We start from the raw sequence: 27,781 nt of genomic DNA on the forward strand, positions 1-27,781 counted from the left end.
ATTTGCATGTGCACATGTAGTATGACAAGTGTACAGGACACATTTATGATGAGCGAAGAGGACGAATACCAACGACAAAAGATTTAGTACAAGTTCACCTTAGCGTCTGTACACACAAACTTATCTATATTCTGAGTCACTACAAAGCTAACTGCGCTCATTTGTTTTTCGCCTCTTGAGCTAAGCAGCAAAGCTTGTGCTACGATGTTATTAGCTACAACACATATCTCAATGTGGGCGGAACGGGGCAGGTCAAAGCAGCTACCGTATAGCTAAACTTTCATTGAGTTCTAGCAGTTACGGACAACTTCCTCGGCACGATTTCCGGTAGCTCCAATGTGTTTCTAACTACACAGAAACGCGCGAGTAATGCATATCTTGCCCCAAGGGCCTTTCCTCTTTAAGCACCGTGGTAATGAAAGGCACAAAGGCTGGAGGAACCGAAACATAATTCGCGGGCAGGCCTGTACAGCAGCAAGTAGCTCTTTCTTTTTTTAGTTCCGATGTCTTTCTTTTTTCTTTTTCTGTGCTGCGACAACTGCATGCAGCCACAGCAGATTGTTAGTATCTGCAAAAGTACAAATTCATGGGCAGTGCCAGCTGGGTCATCAGGGAGCTTTATCACACCGCAAACATACTCGCATAGACGTCTACTCTTTTCCAACGTACACGGGCTACACTAAACCTGCGACCGCCAAGGTGACTAGAGGCGGTTTAAGGGAGTTCCGGCGATGTGCCAAAAGTTCGGACACCACCGGGGATGAAAACAATCCTCGTACACTCGCCATCCTGAAGTTGGGAGGTTGCGAGCGCCACGAGAACCGCATTGCACCGCCGAACAATAGGTGAAGGTGCGGAGTAACCTGTGTACTTGTGTCAAAGGTTGTGTGTGCACGATGCAATACGGAAGGCGTAGACGCGCACAACAGCTCTTGTGCCGATATCTTGCGGCGCATGGGTTTAACCTAAACGAGTATTAACTCTTATCGCAGAGGTCAAAAGCGTTTCACTTATCACCTGGCACATACGTTTCGGCATTAATATACCAACGATGGAGGTACATTTGTTATTTTTTTTTAAGTAACAGAAGCATCGTACGAAGCAGTAACCTTTAACGCTTTGCGGTGTAACACGGCGTCGGAAGATGCCGCTACCAGCGGTAGTGTTCCCGGATAGAAAGCAAAAAAGTAAAGGTCAACACGATGAGCCTCCTGTTCGGTATTCTCTGCGGGCAGAGATGATTGCCAATTCTCAGTTAATCTGTAATATACACGTCTAACTGTTGTTCATTGGCATTTTACTAAATCGCACTATTAGCGTGACACCGCGAGATGCAGCTTATTTCATGTCCACTGCAGTTGCGAAGGCCTTTCTTAGTGATCTCCAGTTAATACTCTATTGCATCAGAGGACTCTTTTGCACACCTGAAAATTCCGACATCGCATGACAACACAACCTTCTGCCATCCCCGACTCTGGTTCCGTTCCTTAGACACTCATTATGCTATTCGAATGGGCCGGCGCTCTCCTTCTTCGTCTTAATCTGCACTACAATATCAGCTGCAGCTTTTTGCTCTCTAATCCATGCCACCATCTTCCTGTCTCATCACGTTACACCTCCCGTTGTCCATTATAGTCCTCCTTGCATGCTCCTTAGCTTATATTCAATTTCGTGGGTTTTACTAAGTTTCAGTAAGTAATAAGTTTCAGCCCCACTAGTCGGCACTGGCATGATGCAATAATTGTGCCTTTTTATTCTGGAAGGACAACGGCTAGTGTAGCTCGCCACGGTGTCTCAGTGGATATATGATGTTGTGCTGCTAAGCATGAAGTCGCAGATTGGATGCCCAGCCACGGTGGCCGCAAGCCTGTGGGGCGGAATGCAAGGATGCTCGTGTACCGTGCTTTTGGTGCGTGTTAAAAAATACCAGTTGGTCAAAATCAATCGAAAGATCTCTAATGCAGCTTCGGGACGTTAAACCAAACAATTAAAATTTTGAGCGACCGTTCTTAATTTCAGAATGTCTGCCTCATGCACTCTAATTCCTTTTATTGGTGTGGTGATCTCCTATATACTGACGATGTGGATATCCTTCGGCTACTTGGCCTAGCTACTGCTGCATAGCTTCAATAGGCTCACTACCAATCACAAAATTTTGTTCCTGTCCCTGGCTACCGGAAATGACCGGAAATTTGTGTATTAATCCTAACCCTTAGACTTTGACATTTTAAGGGCCCGGGCCCCTCGATCATTGCTTGCAGATTAACTCTGACATTGCTAAAGAGGACAATGTAATTTACGAAGTGCAGGCTGCTTAAATAATCCTTACCCCTCAATCCTTACCACTAATCCTTCCTAGCTTGACATAGTGAAACTCCTTGCATTTATGCAATGAATACCACTGGAACGACTCTGTTTGCCAGTATTTATTACAACTGATTTTCTTGCGAACAATTATGGTAGCTGTGGAATCTCTGTAAATATATCCTATGCCACTGATGCATGCTTTATACACTCCTTCATTACGCAATACTTCCATAAGTGATAGAATGTTTATTTGATAAAGCCCCTCTTCATGATGGTTAAGCCTCTCATAACCCTATTAAAGGTCCTTTGCCTTGCAGGCACATCGTGAAATCCCCTAGACGAAAGACTGAAACGTTTATTTTGCCAGCCCCTGCAATGTACCTGCCATATTCAAAGAGCCTTAAGTAAGCTAGGAAAACTGACTCAGTCGACATGATACGTGGCTGTGGGATGGAAATCACCGGAGCAGTCAAAATTATATAAGTATATGAGATGGAAATTCGTTGGAGTGTTCCCACAAAGTTTTGTATCCCGTCTACAGCGCCAGTTACAAGGCAGGAACGCTTTAAGTAACTTAAGAAAACTCACTGGCGCAGTCGACAGGACAGGATAATTTGAGATGGAAATGGACTGGCACAGTCGACAGGATACGAGCCTGTATGACGAAGATAGCGCCAATCAGCGCTCCACGTGTCGTGTATTCCGTAAACGGCTATAGTGCATGGGCAGGCTAATGCTACCATCTGATGAATCATGGTAAAAAGTTGTGCTACCATGATGGTGCAGACAAGAGCGTGTGGCAATGCCTGAAAGAAACTATGAGTACAGCTACTTTGTCGCTGCTGCACGTTGTACTAAACCCGGTATTGGCAGAGAACAACTTTGTTGGCGAGGGATCAAAACTATGCTACGCAGTTCGAAATTCAGATGGACAATAATTTGTCGGTACTTAGTGCAGCATATCATCAGCTACATAATTATTGCAATTTGATTGCATCAGCGAGCTATTATCACAATCTTCCACTTGCAGTACGTGCTACCAGCGCTAGTAAAGCGAGCGCTCTCTTTCCTGCGACGCTTGCCTCGGGCCTCTCCCTCCGCCTTTCCTGCATTCTCTCGCCACTCTCGCGGAGTCCCGCTCCCTCCCGCGCGCGCGCTGGCCGTCGTCTGCTGCTCCTGAAGCGGCAAGGTCAGCCGCCGTCTGCTGCCGGGGTTTTTTTTCTTTCTTTTTTTTTTTCTGCGCCGCACGGGCTCATCGCAACCCGCCGCCCGTCGGCAGCAGCAGCAACATCGGCAAACTCGGCGCGAGCGAGCGCGCGCAAACTAAATAAAAGCTCGTCGTGACGTTCCTCTTTAATAAAAATAACGAAAACAGAGGACGGAGATAAGGCGGCAGCACCGAGCGGAGGCAAACTAGCCATGCACAAATGCACGGCTCGAGCGCACGCGCGCTACTACCGCCTCGCGGCATCGATTTATTTTGCTGCCCTGCCATTGTTGCGCTTGTCTGGCTCGGTCGGCTTGTTCGCGGGCTTCCGCGGATGAGCCGCCGTCGCGGCCGCTTTCCGCCGGCGCTGACCCGTAAGGCGACGTTCGATTACGCTCTCAGGTGGGGCTGTGACGTTGAGCTCACGCCCCCCGTTGCCAGATCGCTTTGGTAGCTGGCCACTGTCTTTCGCGTTGCCTGCTACGTTCAAGACACGGACATAGCGGGTTATTAAAGCGCGGCTTTCGCAATAGACGCCGGCTCTGTGGTTGCCTTCGAGTTGGCTGCCTGTCGATGTCACTTGACCTGCCAGTTACGACAGTGACAAGGGAAATTCGGCCTAATTACACTGACTTAACAACAGTCTGGTTAATGCAAGATATATGCACGTCCTCATTTATTATTTATACGTGTGGAACTTTCACATCTGTTGCAATTCGTATTCTCGTGATAGTGAGCGTTTCCGGCTCTATAGCTCCATAGTGCAGTGTAGAGTAGCCTCAGTGAGCACAACATACCACAGCGCAAAAAAAAAAAGAAAGAAATTTAAATAACGAAGAGCAGCCCGTGCTATAGGAGGACTGAAGCTACAGAGAGAGATAGCAAATAGGAGGAAAGGCAGGGAGGTCAACCAGAGGACCGTCCGGTTATCTACCCTACACTGGGTGTGAGGGAAAGGGGAATAGAAAGAAGAAAGCAAGAAGGCAGTGATGACTGTGTGTGTGCAGCGAAGCACCGTGACACCAAAGTGGAGTTCCATAGCTGGTGATCTGCGTTGATAACATCTGGGACGACAAAAGCGCCAGTGGTCGTTGCGCGGATAGGAGGCTCCGAGTGATCTATGGGGCTTACTCAAGACTTGCAAGCACTGGATTAAGAGCATCCAGCACTGACACTGCACTTCGCGCTGACGGAGTATGCAACTTGCTGAAAAGTACACGACGGGTATTTATGAAACATCCAAGCATCACAACCACCTGCCGGTCTTCGGACAGTGGACTCTACCACGGTGCGCTGTATCCTTTTATGTGACTGTGGCTCCAGCTGTGGCTCCCGCTGTGGCATCGGCTGTGGCATCGGTTGTGGCATCGACTTTGGCATCGGCTATGGCATCAGCTGTGGTACCAGTCGTGCCTCCGGCTGTGGCTTCGACTGTGGCACTAGATGTGGCTTCAACTGTGGCTTCAGCGGTGCCATCGGCTGTGGCCCCGGCGGTTGCTTCGGTTGTGGCTTCAGCTGTGGCGGGTGCTGTCGCTTTGGCAGCGCGGGCCAAGCTTCAGTATTGGTGTTGTGTAGCACGACCTTAAACTCGACTCCGCCAGGCCTAGGGGGCAGAGGAGGAGGAGTTGTCGGATGTAGCGCGCTCTTCACGGAGGCATCTGTGTTCTTTGAAGTCCGACGGCTCGGGAGCGTCGCTTTCTAACGGCCGCAACAGCTACCCGACCAGACGAACGGTCTCTTGCCATGTGCCTCAAGACTTTCCTTTCCTTCTTCCTTTTGGGGCACTCCTTTGAGGAAACATCATGGGACGCAATGCAATTGGGGCATTTGAGAACCGTGGCTACACAGGAATCTGTAGCATGGGACTCTGCGCAGCGCGAGCAAACTCTCGTGTTCTAGCACACAGCGCTTACGTGCCCCAGCCTTAATGCAATTGCCGCATTAGAGTGGCATTCGGATAAATGGTCGTACGTGGTGTCTAAAGTGTCCCACCTTGACGCGTGAGAGAAGAGATTCGCCCTTGAAGATTACCTTCACACAGCGGGATGCGCCGGGTCGAGACACGTGAGTTATGGCAAAGCCATCAACCGCTGGCTTCACTAGTATAGGCAAGTCAGCGCTGTAGATGGAGACATCCACGTAGTAGAAGACACTAGTAGTGGTGTCACTGTCCAGAGAAATATACGAGTGGACCTTCATGCCGGCAAGTTCCGTAAGTTTGTTCAAAGTTTGCAATGCAGTCTCATGTACAATGTCAATAGCCAAGACATTTTTAGTGTGTTGACTCTGACGTCCATGACTTGATTTGGCGTCACTGCTTCAAGGACCACCGAGACAGACGGTCTGCTGAGTCACCTCAGGTTGTCGGTAGCGTGTTCCGGTACAAATAGAATCGTATTGACAAGTATTCCGAGTTGGTCCTGCAGTCGACGTTCTTAAAGACAGGTAGGCCCCGGTGTTTCTTCGTTTCGCCTTGCCGCTCCTCACGAGCTGAAAGTCGTCATCGGAGACGTCCTCACTGCTGAGCGAGTAGATACTGGTATCGTCGCGGTCGGTGTCGCTCTGGAGGTCAGTCCGCTTCCTAGACGCAGCCGCCACTGAAGTCGCCATCCCCAGCAGAGGTGTGGGCAAGTCAAGTTGCATGCGTGCCACAACCCATGGCGGCTCCCCCGTGATATACACAGAAATCAGGTGAAAATAGTTGAGTTAGAAAAAATTGGGGGACGCTTAAGTTCCGCCTTCAAGAGTGGAATGCGATAGCGTTATCGCACCCCGTTCACACCGCCCACTCATTCGCTAGGCATGCTCTTGACGAGACGAAGGGGAGAAGCGGGCGAGCGGCGCGCCATCTTTCGGGGCAGCGCTGTACATTCCGAGGAAGGGGTCTTCTGTGTTTGCCGCAAGATGGCTCTGCGTGTGCGCCAAGCGCAGAAGAAATGTCGCGGAAACGTACTTCGCTACTCGTTTAACTGCGACTTCTGCAATTTACATGCTCATAATTACCGATATACATCGCAGTATAACTTTCTACGGCACGTTTCTAAGGCAACACCGCATTCTCTAGAGGCGCTTTTGTCCCGCTTTGCACCATCGAACTCATGGCTGAGTGGTAGCGTCTCACATTCCGGAGACCCTGGTTCGATTCCCACCCAGCCCATCTTGCAAGTTGTTTTTATTTATGAATTGCCTATTTATTTATGTAACGCCGACGACACCGGCTTTTTCTGCGACACGAGCTCCTTAACGCTGTCGCGTTAAAATAGCGTTCTGGCTCGCAGTCACTTCGTCTTCGTCCAGAAGCTACAGAATTCTACACGAACCTACGCCATGGGCTTCGCTGTTCCGGCTAACTAAAGTGATTATTATTATTGTTGTTGTTTGGCATCCCCTTTGAATCGGGGCGGTGACAAATAGTCACCAAGCCTGCTTGAGTTGATCAGGTATGCTACACATGCTTTTCATTCTAACATTTTGGATATATTTCCTTAATCTTTCTTCTCTTTCTCAAAATTTATCTACCTTGTACCGCTATCAAAGGTCGCCGTCGTATTAGTCTCTTCCCTCTTCTTTTTTTTTTTCACCAATACTCTAAACGTATCTTGCTTATCTAGACTGCTGACCTGTTGCTTCCGTCCGCTTTAAATCGGAGCGTTTCTAGAAGGTGTACGTGACATTGAATTGCATTGACTGCTGGTGGACAACTTTTAGAAGTCACTTATGCGATTATTGCATTAGGCGGACCGGCACCCGTTCAATTCGCTAACCTCTCATGACATGTGGCAATAAGCCAGAACTATAAGGAAAAGTATGGTCAGGACAGAGAGGGAGAGGGGAATGATTATTTCGTGTCCAGGATGTAATACACCTTGTAAGCAAGAGTTTTTCCTAGGTAAACACTGGAAGTTAACTACTGCATCGCTGCGTTAATTCAAGTGCTAACTACTGCGTTAATTCAAGTGCGTCCAGTTCGAGCATGTAACCAATTCTGTAGACCAATGGCCACAGACAGACCGTGCAAACGAGTGTATAGCGATTGGTCGAGAAACAAAGCAGTTGTGAGGGGCAGAGTAAAGCGGAATCGGGCATCGCCAAACAGAGTATCCTGCCGCAGGAGCCATGTCTGACAAGAACGGGTATATCACATTACACACTAGCGGCCGCAAAAACTGCTATAGTGCAATGACAATGCCCAACCAATACGCACAACAAGACCCATTGGGGTAAGAAGGCGCAAAACTCGCGCAAGAGACTATTCATTGCGTATCGTCATTAGGGATTTTCAAGTTTTCTTGTTTGCTATGTTCGGCATCCATGCATCCAATGCTATATCACGAGGTACAAAGCTTCCACACACACACACACACACACACACACAATATATATATATATATATATATATATATATATATAAACAAAATTGAGGATCCTTACAACGAAATTTTGTGTCAGTCGGGCCCCGGAACCAAGCCATCCTGCAGGAAATAGAGCAACACTATAGATGGTCTGGCACACATAGGTGTACGTGAGAGCCGTGCTAGCTTCCTCTTTTTCAAATTGATTAATGTAATGCCATGCTATACACACGGTAGCCAACTAAGGCCCAAGGGGGTGTGTGGGTACGATAACAGCATAAGGAAGTGAATTTTACTACACGAAGACATCTCAGGGAAATGAGCCAGGTTCGCATGCCACTTCATATGGGTACCAACTTTCCTGTTCAGACCCGAGCTTGTAATTCTACATTCCCGTCGCAGGAGGTCGCAATGCAGAATAGAAGAAACGTGGACCACTTGTATCGAGTGAGTGAGTGAGTGAGTGAGTGAAGGAACTTTATTGCAGGTCCGGCGATGACGCGAACTCGTCGCGCACCCGGCTAGTGCCACGTCGCGATCACGTGTATCGACGCTGATTTTTTGTCACACAGCGCTTACTGTATAGAAAAGATATTGGCTATAGCCCATGCATGGGTAAGCGAAGTAGTGATGCCTCCTCTCCTATAGTGAGGAAAATTTCAGACATACGCAAAGTACTAAAAATTCTCGGAGTGCAGTCAAGAATTGTGGCCTCAATCTCATCTGTGAGTCTGAGGTTGAATGAGGTCAAATGCTCAGTGAGATCAAGTTTAGAAGCGAAGGTTTTCTTGCCGAAACTCATATCCCATTCCCCTGGATGAATGAGCCGACAGTATTTAGTAGAATTTCTTATTAAACTTCTGGAGCTTTATTACTATAATAAATGTAGCTATAGAGTATACCTATAATACATATAGTATACCTTGACAATGTTTCAAAGTTGAAACCTCCTACTGAAGAACTTTTTCATGAAACATTATGTATCCTTTGCTGTATTTCGGCTTTAAAAGCGACATCTGTCAGAGCCATCAGAACATGGTCGCGTAGCTTTAATCGTGGGAAACATAAATACGCACCACAATAGTGAGCTTAAATCCTCAACCTTATCGCCTCTTCAACCGCTCTCATGTAGGGACGACGTCGAGTTCCCAAACTCATTTCAACCTGAGTGAGACCGAGACGGCTTCGCGCTGACGTCGCTCGCAGCGATTTGAAATGTGAGCTCTCCGGCCAAGCATGTCAATCTCAAGTGGTGAAGTTGGAAGCATCCCAAACCCGTGCGACGAGAGGGAGTGCCTGCCGCTGTGCGGAAGAGTACGCTTGCTGGCGAACCTACCATTGGAAGCAGTCTTCCTGCAACGTCAAGCCCCTTCCGCCGTTCTGGGACGCAAAGCCTGGCAAATTAATTTCGAGGTGGCCTTCTCGGGCAAGAACAGTTCCGACACTACGAAGAAGAACGGCCTCACTCTTCAGCCGTTGCGCGCAGGGCAGCGACTGCTTCGATCTGACCACCGAACAAGCGTGATCAATCTTTCAAGAAAGAAACGGTAGAAGCGGCTCGGCTCGCGCCACCCAAGACAGTGGGGGCCCGATATACGTGGTGCACGCCGCGGGGTCAACGGCACGCACGACTCCGTCGCGGCGGCGGCCGCCGCAGACGCCTCCTCCTCAGGCGCGTCGGGGCTGCGAAGCCGGCGAGGCGTCAGGCAGCAGCAGCAGCCGTCGTCGTAGTCGTCGTCAGCTTGATCATTAGGCGACCGGCACTCGTCTTCCCGCCGCGACGAACACAATAATCAGGCAGCAGAGACAACAACAAGCGCCGTAATTGCACTGTGCACAGCACGCACGCAGGCACCCGCGCTCGCACTGCAGTCTCCGTGTGCCTGCGTCTGCGTCTGTGCACGCTTGCGCGTATGTGTGTTCGCGTGTGTATGTGTGCATGTCTGCGCGCATGCGCGTGTGTGCGTGCGCACGCGTGTGAGTGCGGGCGTGCGTGTATACGTGTCTGTCGCTTTCTTCCGATGCGCGCGCTTTTTTCTGTGCGTGCGTGCGTGGCGATGCTTTCTGCAGTGACCGCGAGAGGGGGCACTCTAGAGTTGACGTGTTTACTCGGGCAGACGCGTTTTTGGCTCGTCTTCCGTCTTTCTGATGACAGAGGCGGTCTTGATGGCCTGAACACAATAAAAACTAACAGAAAGGGAAGATGTCGGAAAATCTTTTGGGCAATTTTCGTTACTTAACCCCTTTATGATGGGACGGTGCCTAAGTTTCTCGTGTCTCGGGTTATCCGAGACTTTTTTCTGCGGCTTGTCGTGCTTGCTAATGGTCTTGTTGTTCCCTGATGCGTGTAGACATCCGGAGCAGCTTGGGTAACTTCTGCCACGGATCGCGCGTGTAGCTGCAATTTCCTACGCGCCCATCACTATTGCGGATACTAATCCTCAGCATACACGTCGGGGCCGAAATGCGCCCTGCTCGTTCTATATATGTATAAGCAATGTCTCGCAGCGATGATGACTAATACTGGCTTCACGTCACGCGCCGGTGAAGACGTCATCAGCCGTTTCATTTGCGCGTGACCTCCTAGTAAAGGCGACGCTTTGACAGCTGCGTTCGCACTACGTGAGTGCGCGTTCCTCATCAGCGAAGACAGCCTTCGCGTACGTCGTTTCAAAGAGCATGAAATCCCTTAGAAAGTTTTTCGCATCTACTTGGGCTTCGCTGTTAAGTGGGCGAAATGCTCTACGGCGATTTGTATTGTTCGTTGGGTATACCGTCGCCTATAGCACCGTTCACGTATAGCCTAATCTTTGTTGACTCCCTCTTTGACTGTAATGCGCGGTTCTTCACCGTGCCCACATGGCGGCGTCACTTCATCCGCCTCTCTAGCCGCTTCGTGAAAACCGCTCATGATTTATGATTTTATTTACATATTCTGAAGCACAGAACGTTTTTTTTTCTCTCCTTGTTTGACTTTACAGCAAACACTAGAGTCCTTAGAAGATTCTATCCTATCATGAACTAAAGTTAACGAGACAGTGAAGCATGTGAAGCATCCATAATTGGTCGGCGACGAATAGCGGCGGGCCTGGCGCGACGGGGATCGACGGCGCTGAGGTGACAGCGAGCGAGCAGGAGGACTGTCATCGACGGATACGTCAGAGGTAAGAGGCATACGGCGAGGCGACTAACGGCGCCGGTCGGCATATGGGCGAGGAGACAGGGAAAAGGAGCTCGAATACGGCGACGTCCAGGAAGTGCGGCAGCGGCGAGCGACGTGGCCAATGCGGAGGCAACGGAAGCAAATGGGCTTGTCGTCCGGAGTTCTCCACTCGGAAGGGTTGCGGTATCTGGGAGAGGAATACAGCTCGCTGTGAGGCGTAGCTGTCGGCACCGGTTGGGCATCAGGTCGGGAGACGGAGCAAGTAGCAGGAAAACCTAGGTTTGCAAATTCTGCAGATCGCTGGGGCTGGTTGGGCAATGGTGGGGTCAAGTGGGCGTGTATGGAACGGCGCAGGACTTGTAGCCTTGAGCTCGCGGCGAACAATACGTGTGACGTGCTCATTTAAGGGTGGCGAAGCGGTAAGGTCTGCGGAAGACGACGTCGCAGCCGTGTTAGGGAGCCGGGAGAACTGTGGAATGACGCGGCGGCTTCTGGCGAGCTCAAAGCGGCGGCATTCTTTGAGATCGACGTCGATGGTGAACACATTATTGAAGACCAACAAGTTGAACGCGTCGTCCGCGATCCCTTTGAGTACGTGGCCGAATTCGTCAACCCCGGCCATTTTCTCGCGGAATTTCTGGCAAAGAGTGAGCACGTCTTGTATGTACGAGGCACACGATTCAGTAGAAGACTGAACTCGGGGAGCAAGCTCTTTTCTAGCAGCCAGCTGCCAACCGGTGGGATTTCCAAAGAGGTCGCTGAGCTTCTCCTTGAAACCATCCCAGATAGAGATCTTATCCTCGTGTGTCCGGAACCAGACACGAGGAGTTCCGCCGAAGTAGAATAGGACATTCACTAGCATAACGGTAGGGTCCCAGCGGTTGTTTCGGCTAACACGCTCATACAGACTAAGCCAGTCTTCAACGCCGACATTATCTTAGCCGGAGAATATACCAGGATCGCGGGGATCGGTAACCGTAACGTACGTTGTTGTCGGGGTCGCAGGAGTAAAAGGAGACGAGGTGTCGTCACCGGGAGTCATGGCGGAAAGCAGGACGGTGCGGCCCTTTGCAGAGCTCCGTGGCGAGGACGGGGAACGGCACCCTCCACCAAAATGCTACGCGACCGAAGCATTACGAACTGGAGGCTATTTACAGAGTATATTTACAAATGATAACTGCAGCGCTGGCCAGTTCAGCCGACAGCTCGAGAGCGTTCGTCGTCTTCGTTGGGGCGCCCGCGTGCATCGTCCACAAGAAACAGGCAATATGCATGTATCATTATCCCCGGCAGCAGAAGCACCGTCCTGGTGCGTCTAAATATCGGTGATAACAGGAAAGTAATATGGTTTGAGGTGCGCGACATGCACAACGTCAGTGGAATTCTGGGCAGATGAGGCACTAGCACCGACTGGGGCGATTTCGTACGTAAGTAGAGTCACGGCACGCAGCATTCGATATGGGCTTGTGTACCGATAATATATATATATATACATACATATATATATATATATATATATATTAGTCATTCCCGATATAAAGTCCTTTTTCGGGAATTGACAGAAATTGACGAAAAGAACTAGCGACGTACGTTTCCCATACCACGAGTTTACATCAGACTTCAGAATGCAGCATCACCATGCCAACCTCTAAAGCGATGTTAAATATTCATGTCAATGTTTCGGCCAAGAAAAACGATTTTTATTACAAGAAACATTAAGAAAAGGTTTCTTTCACCACGTATCTGGAGATACCGCCTTCAGCAATTAACCAGCGGTGTACTTCAACAAAATGGGGGTGTTCCACGTTCGTAACATATACGAGTAGGTTAATTCCTATAACTTGAAAAGCGATTATGTCCTTTTCACTCTCCCCAGCAAATAATGCTTTTTTTATTGTCAAATAATAAAGATATATACTCACTGTAATATTCTGGAGGAGCTCAGAAAATGAGAAACTGCAGGCAGGACCTCCCACGAGGGAATAACGATAATTACAAGATAAAGCGAGCCTAACAAGTTACGCAAACAATATCTGGAAATAAGTTAGAAATGTATGTAAGTAAACGACGAAGGCTATGTCCGGAGAAAATATATCACAACAAACGAATGAAAAGTTAGTGAATGGAAGAAAGCAAACGAGAAACATCTCGGTATTTGAATAGCACTGTATCACGAGTAGCACTGTAGCACTGAATAGCATTGTATTAACATGAAAGTCAGTAAACTGTACAAAGAAGTATAAAAAACAAGGATGCGCATAAACGCTTAACATAAGTAAAATGAACAATGTAACACTGTATACACTGTAAAATTATTTACACCCTTAAAAGTGAAAAAAGGTGTAAATGTGTCTATAACTCACATCCTTAAGGTGTCAGTTGTATAAATCACAACCTAAGGGTGTGAGTTATAGACACATTTACACTCTTTTTCACTTTTAAGGGTGCAAATTATTTTACAGTGTAGTCGATTATTTGTTAAGTTAGTTAATTTTGCAAGGTAATCCGTCATTAAAGCCTTAAAGATTGAAAGTGAGTTACATTGCTGCAAATCGCTTTCATTGGGAAGAACTTCTAAAGCGAAATTGTTGAAATAAGAATAGTTTGTTTGTTTGTCATAATTAGTGAGTACTTTAGGAAGACGATTCCATTAGTTGTAAAACAGGTAGAGTTAGTATTAACCATCTTTCGTGGTGGAACTATATCATGCAGTTGTAGTGATGAAAAAAAATGTAAGTGAAAGAAGGGTAGAGCAAGATTATAGTAACATGGAGATATAGACAGCACACGATGATGGAGAAACAGAAGTGTGACCCGGAAGGGTGCAAATAAATAAATAAATAATACGGGCGATCTTCTTCTGAAGGGTTAGAATAGATGACAGTGTATAGGTATTGAAGGTTCTGTACCACGATTCAATGCAATAGACCCGCTTCTTAATTGTAAAGCTAGCTTTTCTGCGAAGCAGTTTGCCGAACAAACTACGGCGTAATCATTTTTGCAAACGCCGTGCACAAGCACAGTTTGTTTGTATTGTGATATAAGTGTAGACGCGGATCTCGTGATCAAGCCATGCTCAAGAAACAAGCCTTCGTACATATGACCAGCACATCTTGATTTGAACTATGATTACTGCCTCCATCCGTTGGACAAACGTGCAATGCAGAGAAGCGCAGTTGCGCATTAGCAAAAAGGTCGATAAGAAAGCTCTAGCATGAATCAAAGCCCTCAGCTTTGGTGATCTTTTTAAATTATTATTACAGGTGCAAAATTGTCACAAAATATTAAATGGTTATAAGTATGTATTCCGCATTTGTTCTGGTACAGTTGGCGCTGTGGAATATCAGAACAGAACCGATGCGGTACGAGCATAATGCATTCTATGTTAGCTGTTTATATGACAATATATGACTGTATATGATAAGCTGTATATGACTAACCTCCCGTAGTTTTTTCGGCCTCCGGCAACAGAAACGGACTTAGCGATTTCCATCAAACCCATGCACAATGGGTTCCATTGAGCCGGAGGGAACAGCGACGAGAATGTAAACGGCGCCGGCGCGAAACAACGACGACGAAGAACGTTCCCGCGATGCTGAACGAAAACGACAATTGCGAGCCCGGGCAGCCATTCCACTCTGTTAAGATGGAATGGCAGCGAAAGTACTTTGCTTTTCGTTTGAGAGCTTTGATTGTCGTCAGCTTTCGCTGCTATACCATGCTCACAGAGTGGAATGGTTGTCATTGTTTAACGATGCTGGCTGCTGTGTTGTTCTTAGCGCTTTGTTGTTACTGAACTTTTGTGTGTGTGTGTGTGTGTGTGTGTGTGTGTGTGTGTGTGTGTGTGTGTGTGTGTGTGTGTGTGTGCGTGCGTGCGTGCGTGCGTGCGTGCGTGCGGGTCAGAAACGCGTTTTTACATCGTGCATAACTTAACGATAGTCCTCCGCAGTGAATGCGTTTGCGCCGTAGTACTCCGTGGCGCTGTGGCGGAGCCCAACACATCGTCATCAACACTTTTGCTTTTGCACAGAAGGCTTCACTGTACTAGCAACGACCGAAATGAGCGCGAACGAATCAATGGATGCTTAAAGAACGCAGCCGTACAGCCCTAACTATCCGTGCTTATTTCGTGAAGTTATTTCCTTTCTACGACCATTGCGTTCCTATAATCTCTGCTAAATGTCTGGATTTTATTTTCATTTCACACATGCAGAGCTTGTTGGGTTTGGTGACCTCCAACTGTTGCAGATTTGTTGCTTCTTACCTCCTCCCTTTAATTGATTGACATTCCACATTGTCATAGTCTTTTCACGTAGTAATTGTATAATGTACAAACTATCTTGTTTATTTGTATTTTCTACATCGTACTTGCTCGTTCTTGCGTTATATTTGCTTTTTTCGTACATTGAATTATCATGTAAGTCGAACGCGCTTAGGACCAAGAGCTCCTGTCAGACCATATGGTTTTTAGCTCTTGGTTCCTCTTTCTGTGACAAAAAAAGAAATAAACTTCAAACTAAACTAAACTAAACATTTCATGCCCTGCAGCAATCATGATAAATAACTTCTGGTTTAAAGCGAATAGAAACGCTCTGTGATATACGTGTGTGATTTATTTATTTATTTATTTATTTATTTATTTATTTATTTGTTTGTTTATTTATTTATACTGCAGGCTCAGAGCTATTGCAGGAGTGAGATGGCGAACAACCCGGTAATGAATTCCAGACTTCAATTGTTGATGTAAAAAAACAATTGTGTTTAAAAGAATCAGTGCGGGCAAAAAAGGTTGAGATATTTAAAGCATGGTGACTCCTCGTACATGAGGGTTTGGAAAAAGTCAAATAGTTATCTAGAGAGGAGAGGCGAGGAGAATTGATTAACGTGTGAATGAATTTTAGGCATTCAAGTTTGCGACGCTCGGCAAGAGGAGTGAGACCAAGTAGGGGAAGAGAGTTAGACGGCGAAAATTCCTTGTCATATCTCCTACAAACAAAACACACTGCCTTTTTTAACACTGATTCAAGCTTTTGACGTCACTGTGTTTATATGGGTTCCATACAACACAGTCATATTCGAGGATGGGGCGAATGGGGGTTTTATAAGTAAGAAGTTTAGTTTCTTGAGGAACAAGACGCAGCGTACGATGTAAGTAACCTAGTCTTTTAAAGGCCTTGTTACAGGTGACATCAATGTGTTTCGACCATGACAAATCGTGTGTTAGTAGGATACCTAAATATTTGAATTCGAAGTCTTTAAAGTAATATTGTTAAATGCACAGGCAAAGAAGGAAGGGCATAAGCGTCGTGTAAAGGACATGGAGACAGTTTTGGAATCCAAAAGTTGATATTCATTTGCCATGCTTTGGACCAGTTACAGAAGTCAGCAAAATAATTATTAAGGACAACATGATCAGTAGGAGATTTAATGGTATGATATAAGACGCAATGATCTGCAAAAAGGTGTACTTTAAGTGAGGTGTGTAGGGGGAGATAATTAATATAAAGCAGGAATAAAAGAGAACCCAGTACTGAGCCTTGGGGAACTCCTGATGAAACAGGCATCAAGGGTGAGTTAGTAGAGTTCAAACACACATATTGCGAACGCTGGGAAAGAAACTCCGATATCCAGCCAACCAAAGATGCATTTTGTATTATAGCGAACAGCTTGTGCATAATTTAGGGTGTGAGACACTGCCGAAGGCCTTTGCAAAGCCTATAAAAACAGCATCAACTGGTCACCTATGTCTAAAGAGCTGCTGATGTCATGAACAAATTCTCTCAGTTGTGTTATAGTGCTAAGGCCACGTCTAAAACCATGCTGGAAAGTGCATAAAATTTTGTTAGTTTCAAGAAATTGCATAATATGGGGGGGGGGGGGGGGTTAAAGATAATGTGTTCGAGTAATTTACATGAGTGCGCTGTTAAGGAGATTGGATTATAGTTAGGTAACAATTAAACGTTATCCGACTTAAATAAGGACAAAATTGAAGCAAGTTTCCACGAGGGGGAAAGGGTGGCGGTTGAGAGAGATTTCCTAAAGATAATTGTTAGATATCTGCTGCACCAAACGGAGAATCGAACGAGAAAAACAGTCGGGATACCGTCAGGACCACACGACTTCTTGGTGTCTAAGCTTAGGATTCAGTTAAGCACACCCTCAGTAGACAGTGATATATCGTCGATTGGAGGGTATCGCTCGGAATCAAAGACATGGGTTACAGAGTTATCAATCGTAAAGACCGAGTGGAAGTAGGTGTTAAAAGAAGAAGCTATTGTCTGCGAATCAGAAACTGCAGCATTGCATGTTAATAATGTGTCCGAGGATGACCCGATTGTAGGATAGCTTTCCAAAATTTTCGGGGATTAGCCAGCAATAATTTAGACAAGGTTACCTTGCAATAAAATTATTTTGCAGCAACTATTTTAGAACAGAGTTCCTTTTTAGCGCTATGGAATTTCATGAGTTTTTGGTGAGTCATCAGAGCGTGTCGATCGACATAATCTGGCCACACGACGCGATAAATGCAAAAGATCCCTCGTCATCCGAGGAATTTCACTGTTTGTTTTTCTTAGTTTTTTAAAGGAATAAAAAGGTTGATGCATTTTACCGACAAGACTCTCGAAGAGTCTTGTCAACGTATTAGTATCACTAGTGGTACTTATTAGTTCAAACTCATGAAAAGAATCGCATAGGGCGTCTGTTATTGCCAAATCATCAGCGCGGCTAAAGTCAGGAAATGTGCGGTAGATATGGCGGGATTTAGGGACGATGCCAGGAACTGAAATTAACACAGCATTGTGATCAGATATTCCATCAATAACATCGCATTCGTAACCGGCATTAAAAAGAGAGGTAGTAAGAAAGACAAGATCAAGGACGAAAGTTTGCCGAGTGAAATCCTGAACGATCTGGTGCAGACCACAGGACAATGAAATGTGGACCAACTTCCCCCGATAGCTACTTCGTGTCCGCTTACTTTCATAGAAGATCGATGAACACCAGGAGCATTAAAATCACCCATGCAGATAACGTTGGATGAAGAAGTATTATGGCTATGCAATAATTCACATACAATGTCTAAATTCTAAGTATTAGAACCAGGCGGACGGTAAACGATCCGTATAATCAAAGACATATTTTTGAGTTGAACTTTACACCGCAAGGACTCAGTATCAGCTGGGGCAACGAGTACAGAAAAGTGAAGGTGAGATTGAAGAAATAGAGCAACACCGCCTCCTCTCCCGAATTTTCTGTCACGCCGAACGACTTTGAAACCAGGTGAGTCTTCGACGCGGTACGCTCGATTAGCGTAACGCTAATCGATTAGAGGGCTGCCGCAGATAAGGATAACTGCCGAACAACGTTGCGATCATGAGATACAGGACAGTGGCGCAGCGATGAATCTAACATAGTCTCAAACTACGATACAGTTAGGAAGCGGCCTGCCCTGTATAATGAATTATGAGCAATTAGAAAACGTGCCCCGCGACACATTCCTTGAGCAACCCAAACATATAATTTCGACTTGGTTGCAGATGTCCACAGCGCGCATGAAGAACGGAGGAAGGACGTTGTCCAACACGGTTCATCCGTTCAGCGTTGTTAACACGGGCTGTGAAGTCAAGCCAACTACCCTGCTAGCACGTTGAGATGGTCGTTTCGATGATTGTGGAGCGATTTTCAGTGTGCTTTACGACCTTCTTTTCTTTCCTTTCTCTCTCTTCGCAGATGGCGTCCTTGCGGCATCCCGTAGACCCGGCATGTACGCGTCCATCAAGCACTATGATCGCCTACTTCTCAATAAATTTCAATTTTGAATGGTTCTGGAGAGACGTCATGTACTCTCCCCCTCTCTATTTCCGCACCCCCTCCCCCTATTATTGTTTCTTTTTTTTCTGTTTCTTTTTTTTAAGCTTCAAGTAAAACGAGCCGCTGCAGATTGGATACTTTCGCGACCCTTGCGAAGAATTACGAAGCATGTGCAAACGGAAGTGTTCCTGCAAGTTTGCGGGCCCGAGAAGGCCATTCCCACTATATATAAGGCTACCACACTAAATGATATTTATGTATGGAAAGAAAAAAAGCTAGGAAGTTGCTACTAGGGTTGCACAACAACTTCAGACCTTGAGTTGCTAGTTGCAGGCAACGTGCCTCGCTTACAGCGACATGATAGTCGCGCACAGATGGCTAGTCGTACACAACGTGCCAACATTACCGTGGCACAAGCGACAGCCGCATTATGAGCTTAGGTGCAACAGTAAGGGAGCTGTTAGATTGGCCTTACAATTGGTATACGGCGTACCCAATAATCAGATCGCGGTTTTCTATCTTTTCTTCTTTGTGGCACGTAAAACCCCGCAATTAAACTAATATAATAATATGTCCTTAACGTCGAAGAGCCGCGTCTTTGGGCCGTATCTAAGCGCTTATTTTGTAGGTCTTGCCATATTCTCTCGAGTAGATCGTGTTTCGTCAAAACCATATCGCGGTCTGCCCAACAGACCAATTTCTTCCACGTACCATAATTTAAAAAATTAAATTATGAAGTTTTACGCGCCAAAACCACGATCTGACTATGAGGCATATCGTAGTGGAGGACACGGAGATAATTTAGACCACCCGGGGTTCTTGAACGTGCATCTAAATCTAAGTACAAGGGTGTTTTCGCATTTCGTATCCGTCGAAATGCGGTAGCCGGGGCCGAGATTCGATCCCGCGACCTCGTGTTTAGCAGCCCAACACCATAGCCGCAAGCAAGCACGGTGGGTGGAATCAAATTTGGAACGCATGAGGTAAATGCGACTAGTACAGGGGCATGCCTCTCTGGCCTTGGGAAGGCTTGAATTGTAGGGCTGGACGATTAGCCGATTAATCGGGTAAGCTCACATCACCAAAACGAGGGAAGTGGCGGCATTGAAGCTTCCGCTTCTCTCGCTGAACGGCGAGGGAGGGAACGAGCTCCGACTGCGCCGACACATGTGCGCTGCGCTTGGGGCAAAAACCTGCCAGAATGTTTAGTTTTCCTACTTCTCTTCTTGGCGCTTCGTGTGTCAATAGGCAAACGAACGCTCTACTGTTTGAGAACGTTAACAAGCTTATTTGCCTCGGCAGCTGGACCAGTGATTGCGTTTGACCGAGTTTGACACGCTTGAATGTCCATTCACGCAAAGTGTCGTTCAAGTAATAATAAAGGCAACTGTCGATCCAAATAGTACGGTTATTTCTTTCCTCAACGTGTACGTATCGTGACAAATCACCGTTCTTTACTTTTTTTCTTTCTCTTATGCACGTAGATCCGCGAATCCGATTAATCGATTGAAAGGTACCGATTAACCGAATAAACATTTTAATCGACGTCCAGCCCTAGTTTGAACTGATGTCATCAGAACTGCTATGTCCTTTTACAGCTAGCAAAGCATAAGGCAGGACGTCACCGCGATTCACTTATCTCAAAGCTAGTGCGCCACGCAGGCCACAGACGTGTCGCTCGACAAAGATCAACAACAACAACAAAAAAACAACAACATGGCAATTACCTAGCTTGCTCAGAGTCATTTGCCAGCATATTTTTGCTGAAATAGAAATCTTGCTAACACGTGACCTGCTTTCGAAATTAGGTGCAAGTACGTGAAACATGGTTCTGCGAGAAAATTAATAGAAAAGTTATTTTGGTGTGTGTATAGCAATGCACAGCCTCGCCTACTGAATCTAGCTAGAAGGTTTGTCTTCAATATGTGGCGGTGTCTTATTGGCAATTTAAGTCAAAATGCCCTTACAGAGCCTCAAACATTTGGTAACTTATCAAATTAAACGCTTAATTCTGGCCAAATTATTAAATATTTGTTCGTTGTAACTACATGAATGTCCTGGAGCAATACTTTAGAGTAAAAGTTTTCTTGCCCCCATACATTGTACAGCTCTTTCTGGAAATAATAAAAAAGAAAAACACCCTGACAGGCGTTTGAAAATGACAGCCCTGGTCCATTTTCAGTCCTGATTTGGGCAATGAGGTGCTTCATGTAAAAGCATGACACAAAGTTCATTTAACAGGCCTGTTTAACGGCGTTCTAGTTACGCCTGTATCTCTTTTTTATTTGTTTTAAGTGAGACGAATTTGTGAAATTGTCCCCTGCGAGCACGCTCGGCATAGTTCCGCACAACCACTTCACCGCACAGCGCAATGCCTGCGGGGCTTCGGGCAGTCGGAACGCGCAGCGTGCTTCGAATCTCCTCGGCATCTGAGAGTTCGGCTGTGTAGCCCAGTCCCAAAGAACCATCGAAAATATTGTCTTTGCCTCGCTTTGCTGTGGCACTGTGGCTTTTCTATTAGACTAGCCCCAAACAGCGAAAGTTGAATTGGATTTGTCAAAACCTTTATTTAAAGTCTGTTCTCGCAGAGCGATTTTGTTAATCGGACACTTCATATTCTTGCTTCGTTGAGAACGATGTCAGTCCGGTAGACAATGCGTGTCGACGTCGGTTGCAAATTTGTAAAGTTTTCTCATTTGCCCTAGTTGGGAGGGGCTGCACTAAACCCATGTGCAAGCAAGACGACGTCTATTTTTTTTTATGCACCTGCAGAATCGTGATGCCTCTGGGAGGTATGACCGGAAGACAAGGCAAAGAAAATATACATAATGTTCTTTTCTTTGTTTTTTTTTTTGTCGGGGGGGGGGGGGGGGGGCGACCGGGCAAACACAGTAGAGCTCTCGGATGCCGAGGAAATTCGAGTTACAGACATCCACGCGGCGCTTGCTGGCTGGCCGAAGCACGTAAAGGCATCGCGCTGTGCAGTGAAGTGGTGATGCAGAACTATGTCGAGCGTGGTTCCGGGGACTATTTAAAAAAAATGCATACCTCGCTTTAAAACACAAATAAAAATGAGATAATGACGGAACTGGAGCTAGAACAAACACGTCGATCTAATGCACCTTGCGTCACATTTTTGCACCAAGCTCCTTATTGCGAAAGTCGCAGCTGAAAGCGGACCAAAGCCGACATTTTGGTTTATTTGTCAGGTTTTTTTAAAAAAGAAAATCCGTACGATGTATTGACGCAAGAACGTGTTTTATTGCTCGAGGACATTTAAGTAAGGCAAGCTCGAGGACATTTAAGTAAGGTAAGCACAATTAACGTATGTATAGTAATTTAGCCAGTCAAAAATTGGCCATTAGGCAATCTCTTTCCGAAAATTGAGGCTCAGAAAGCACTTTTCCTGAACCCCATTGCAAAAAAGAAAAAGAAACACTACTACATGTGGAGCAGAAACCATTATAGGTACATCAGACGAAGTTGTGCAGAATTGAAGACCAAAAAATAATTATTATAATAACTTCTTCCGCAAAGTTTTATCGCGTGACCCCTTTTAAAGCACGTTACGTGACAACCCCCCCCCTTTTTTTTTTCGCGAGAAATATACCGAGAAACGCTTCTGGGGAAGCTAGCGAATAACCATGATTTCTTGCGAGAAAACCCGAAATCGTTGAGCGACATGCCTGGGACATTTTGCAGTGGTCATAATGGCCAAGAGCGTCTTGGAGCAATCTCGTAGCATGAAAAATGACAATTCGGAATAGCATTTATGGAAGCCAACAACAATGAGTCTAAAATGCCGGACACCATTCATGAGCTTAAAAAAAATGCTTCCAGGGTACCGGCGTACATCATTGCGAATATTCTCGAGCATGATAATTGGTATACGCGACCACTCGCGAACAAATTAGAACCATCACGCGGCCACACTTAGTCAACCAGCACACTCACAAAAGAAGATGCCTGCGCGTCCCCAAAGGAAAGGCAAACCACACAAAGGCCCAACAAACTCGCTGTAATACAGTCACGTGTTACGCAGGACGGCCGTTCGAGCAATTTTATTTAGGCCTAACGTAGTCCAGCTTGTAAAATGGCCTATCTACGCATACGTTACGTTACGTTAAGAGAACACGCAGGTAAACGAGACACAGCAAAGCAGCTACCGTGAAATCCGTAATATAGGACGGACCGGAAAACAGGTCAACCCGCAAACATTAATCCTGAAAAGAAAAACCGAGAAAAAGAGAAACCGGTATAAACCGGTAAAAAATTACTGGTATATAAGACGGAGGTCGACCTCTTGCCGGGACTTTTCGAAAAGAAGTTTGAACTATATTCCGGTTTTTACGGTAATAACGTGCAAGGGGGTAAGTTTAAGTTGTCCTGCTCCCTGTCTTCTCGTACGTCCTCCTGGAAATCATTCGTGCTATGTGCAACCAACGTGTTCAGGCAAACACTATTCTGAAGTCTGCCGAGTGACATGGCACAGCCGCCGCGCCGAACGCTCAAAAGTGCGCGTCGTCGGTTGAAGAACGCTTCTGGCACCAAAGGCTTGGCCTGACAGTGCCAACGTGGGAGCGGCCCGCCTTGACTTAAGAAGTCGAGCCTCCGGACCTCATTCCAATAAATGTTTTCACACACACACACACCACGGCCACGCAGCAGGTAGGAAGTACACGCATGCGGGACACGCCAGCAACGCGGAATAGGACGAACGTGCACGACTATATAGACTCAACTGAACTTCACCCATGCACAACCCGCGAATATGGCGCACATTTTTTTTTCTTATGGCGGACGGCGAGCCTGAGCGAGCGCCCATTGGATTGGATTAGCCCAATGACCCTTCAGCTCATTTAGCTCTATGAATGGCAGGAGATGCGACGGCACTCATTGCATATAGGGAGGTGGCGACCACCACCTGGATTTGACCACAATTACTTTTCATCATGGCCTCCGAAATTTGGGCCTCCGAGATCGTGGCCTTCGGCTCGTCCACGAGTAGCTTTCGAGCAATTAATCTCATTCGTAGCAACGGATGTATAGTAGCTTTAACGGCACGCAGCAGATTAGAGCAATTGTAGCAGCACTCCCACCACTGCATTTGGCGTGGAATGACGAACACATTGTTGCGTCGCTCCTCTCCATTTTTTTTCTCTCCTGCGGAGATGGCTTATAGGACGCTCACTTTGATGTGCCTTCTGCAAACTGACTGCCTGCTCTCTCTGGAATCCTTATCGCAGAGAGCACGTGCTGACGTAGTTTTGCGCATGCGTGCAGAAGGCATATCGCGCACGCGGTGCGCCAACTTCCACGGAGCATGCAAGAGGCAGCAGTGTGAGTCATTCTTCCGTCGGCCTTTGCGTCTCTATTTTATCTTATCGCCGAACTGCAAACAATTCGAAACCCGAGTTTCCTTTATCGCCTCCCAGCACACACGAGGGTAGACAGCGTCACGGCATGCTGGACGACCCCTTTCGCTCGTAAAGATACATGCGCGTAGACTCTTGCGTCCGCATACCTTGCTTGCACCTTATAAAGTTAGGCTGCGTAAGAGTTCGCCGCAGAATAGTCTCATAATGCGGAAGAATCCGGTCGCAGTTGTACATGTTCTTGCTTATAAATTGCGCAATGTGTGAGAAGCTTGGTCACCAAAAGGCTGGCTGCTTGGAAATCGTCGCTAAATAATTCCGAAGAAAAAAGAGAAAATGACAAAAATGTATACCAATATGGAAACATTCAGAGTAAGAAACCAATGGGATGCATAGATATACGTGATATAGATAGAAGGAAGACTAAGGAAGAAGACCAGGATATAATTACCACGGAATTATGCGGTCCACTAACCGTGGAGGAGGTATATCTCTGTACATCAAAAAATTTATTGCTTGTGATGTTGTTGATGAACTAACTTGTATTACAGCCAATGCAGAGTGTCTGGTAGTAAGACTTACGAATGTTGTTATTGCAGCAGTTTATAGGCCGCCATTAGGACTTGACTCCGAATTCTTTGAGTTTTGCTGCCTAGTCTACACTCAATGCGCGCATCCTTTTTAGTAATGGGCGATGTGAACATCAATATGCTCAGTGGTGACGCATCCAGTGAACATTTTCAAAACACCCTTCGTACTTTTGCCTGCGCAAATCTGATTACGTTACCTACGCGTATCACTGGAACTAGCGCCACACTTCTTGATATCAGTATCGCCAGCCTTCCTTGCGACCAGTACTTAACAGGTGTTTTTTTCCTTGATATCAGTGATCATCTCCCAATTTTCACGTTTATACCAGTAGCTCCCAAAAAGCACAAAAATAACAACCCAAGTTATCGCGAAATTAACTCCGCTTCGCTCAATAATTTTTATTCTGATACTGAACTGATAGCATGGGACAATGTTTACGCCGAAAGTGATCCCGATCAGGCCTACCGTATCTTTCTCAAGAAAATCATAGCCTGCTATGAAAAACATTTCCATTTGATACATAACACAAAACGAAGCAAAAGAATACGCAAGCCTTGGATTACAAACAGCTTGCATAAAAGAATAAAAGCCAAAAACAAAATGTACCATAGATTCGTTCAATCACGTGATGCTGCCTTGCTCACAGAATTCAAATCATATCGTAATAAATTAAACGCTGATTTTAAAAAAGGCTAAGATCTCGTTCTATCAGTCCCTGTTTGCTAAAATATACAACAGTCCAAGAAAATTATGGCAGGAAATCCATAATTTGTCTAATAACTCTAAGGTTCAGTGCTCAATTAATATTGCAGCTTTTGCTCAAGGCAAGACGGATGAAGACGCCCTAACAGAAATGAACAAATTTTTTTCCAACGTTGGCGACTACGTGTCTCCGAATAGCCATAGTGATTGTACTAAACGCCACAGTTTGCACGTACAATACTGGCTAATTCAATTATTATTTCACCGGTTGCTGCACAAGAAGTCATAAATTTCATTTCCAGAATTAAAAACAACGTCGCCGCCGGGTTGGATGGCCTGAGCGCTGTGCCTGTTAAGCAGGTGGCGTCTATTATAGCCTTAGCGCATGACATTCATAATTAATCAAATGTTAGAGACTGGTATATTTCCCTCTGACCTTAAACTGACACGTATAACCCCTGTTCACAAAGGTGGAGCCGTCAGTGATATAACAAACTACCGACTACTATCTGTTCTGCCCATCTTGTCCAAAGTTTTTGAGAATGTCATTCATACACGGCTCAAAAACTTTCTCACTAAATACCGCGTTGTGAATGATTCACAATACGGCTTCCAGAAAGGGAAATCTACCGAAATGGCGTTATTACTAATCAAGAATGAAATTCTTAGCAAGATAGAAAACAGACTTTTTACTGTGGGATTGTTCATTGATTTAAGAAAAGCATTTGATTGTGTAAGTCATAATATTCTGCTGTCAAAACTGCATGACTACGGCATACGTACGTGGCGTCGCCCATGGTCTCATAAAGAACTACCTTTACAACAGAAAACAGTGTGTGAAAGTCGATGGCTTGTCATCTCCGACTACTGTGGTAAATAAAACATGGAGTGCCTCAGGGGTTGATTCTAGGGCCCTTATTGTTTATACTTTATATCAATGACTTATGTGATGTGCCTAATTCTCCCAAACTGGTCATGTATGCTGATGATACTAATATTTTCTTTTCCGCACCAACTTTAGCCCACCTAAACACAATAAACAATTACCTAATTAACCTTGAACAGTGGTTGAACTCTAGCAGATTAACCTTAAATATTAAAAAAACCAAATATATTATTTTTAAACCTCACAACAAACAAAGCGATTTCGAACTCACCCTAAACTTTCGAGGAATGGCCCTGCAACGCGTTGCATCTGAAAAGTTTTGGGGGGTTTGGTTCGAAGAAACAATGTCTTGGAGCATGCACGTTACTAAGCTCACGATTGAATTAGGTAAATCAGTTGGTTGCCTCTACAGACTGAGGGAATTAATTCCAATTAGACTAAAGAATGCAATATATTATGCTAATTTTTACTCACGTCTTTCATATTGCACTTTAGTTTGGGGCACTACAACAACCACCAACTATGACAAACTGGAGCGGCTCCAAAAGAAGGTGTTAAGAATCTTTGAGAACTTTAATGAACACCCCAGCCTATTACCCACTGGTCCCCTATTCATTAAACATAATATGCTTAAAGCGTCTAAGTTATATGACTATAAACTATCTTTCTATATGTATAAAAATAAACTCCCACACAATACAGAACATTCCCCGTATGACTACAGCATACGTAACAGGCTAATACCAGTGCCGCGTACACGTACAAATTACGGTAGATCTGGGCTGGATTACTCCTACCAACACTATACAACCTCTTAAAAAATCACATTAACTTCAGTGCCCCACTCGGCGCGTTTAAATCGTAGGTGCGTGATTACCTGATGAAGCAATGAACTTTTTCTCTCTTCCCCTGGCTGCTACATTTCCTGCACTCTTTATGCATTCTGTGATGGTGCCCACCTTGTATGCTGCATCCGTATGAAACAAGTTCATTTATTCTTCATAATGTCTGTATGTATTTACAATTGTTCGAATTTGTGAAATCCACTGCCTGCTGCTCTCTGTAGGCCCCCAGGTCCCGTCAAGCTGTCTGCGACAGCTTTTGGCCTGGGGGCCCCCAACTAGTGTGTTGGAAATAAAGTGGATTCTGATTCTGAAAACGCGAGAGACTTCCGAAACTCTGGAAGAGGCCACGCGAGACTGTATAAAGCAGTGTTGCAATTTTATCGATTTTATAGCCAGATGTATCGACTTCTAGATGTAACGACCGGCGGCTTTTTTCAGCGATGTGATAGAACAGCCGACATTTTAGTGACTTCAAGGTCGAGGCTGCTACGAGAGTGATTTTCTAGAACGCGCTTCATTATTAAATGCGCTACAAAAAAGG

General features: G+C 45.8%; 1 protein-coding gene and 1 long non-coding RNA gene across 5 annotated transcripts in view; one reads left to right on the forward strand and one right to left on the reverse strand.

The window, feature by feature from the left end:
• The window catches only part of LOC142582761 (uncharacterized), a 37,431-nt gene extending 18,576 nt beyond the window's left edge, over nt 1-18,855 (forward strand). The window contains exon 2 of the long non-coding RNA XR_012828483.1: nt 18,761-18,855. This is a non-coding gene — a long non-coding RNA (uncharacterized LOC142582761). The remainder of the gene's footprint in view (nt 1-18,760) is intronic.
• LOC142582760 (uncharacterized) overlaps nt 1-27,781 on the reverse strand; it is a 297,319-nt gene that overhangs the window by 108,928 nt on the left and 160,610 nt on the right. For 2 of the 4 annotated variants that reach the window (XM_075692784.1, XM_075692782.1), the window contains one exon: nt 12,872-13,062. The exons of 1 other annotated variant lie outside the window; for it this stretch is intronic. The gene's annotated coding sequence lies outside the window, so the exon portion shown is untranslated. Of the gene's footprint in view, nt 1-12,871; nt 13,063-27,781 lie in introns of those variants that run through there. One more of the 4 variants, XM_075692785.1, reaches the window with a different exon arrangement.

Source organism: Dermacentor variabilis, chromosome 5 (assembly GCF_050947875.1).
Source record: "Dermacentor variabilis isolate Ectoservices chromosome 5, ASM5094787v1, whole genome shotgun sequence".
NCBI lineage: Eukaryota > Metazoa > Arthropoda > Arachnida > Ixodida > Ixodidae > Dermacentor > Dermacentor variabilis.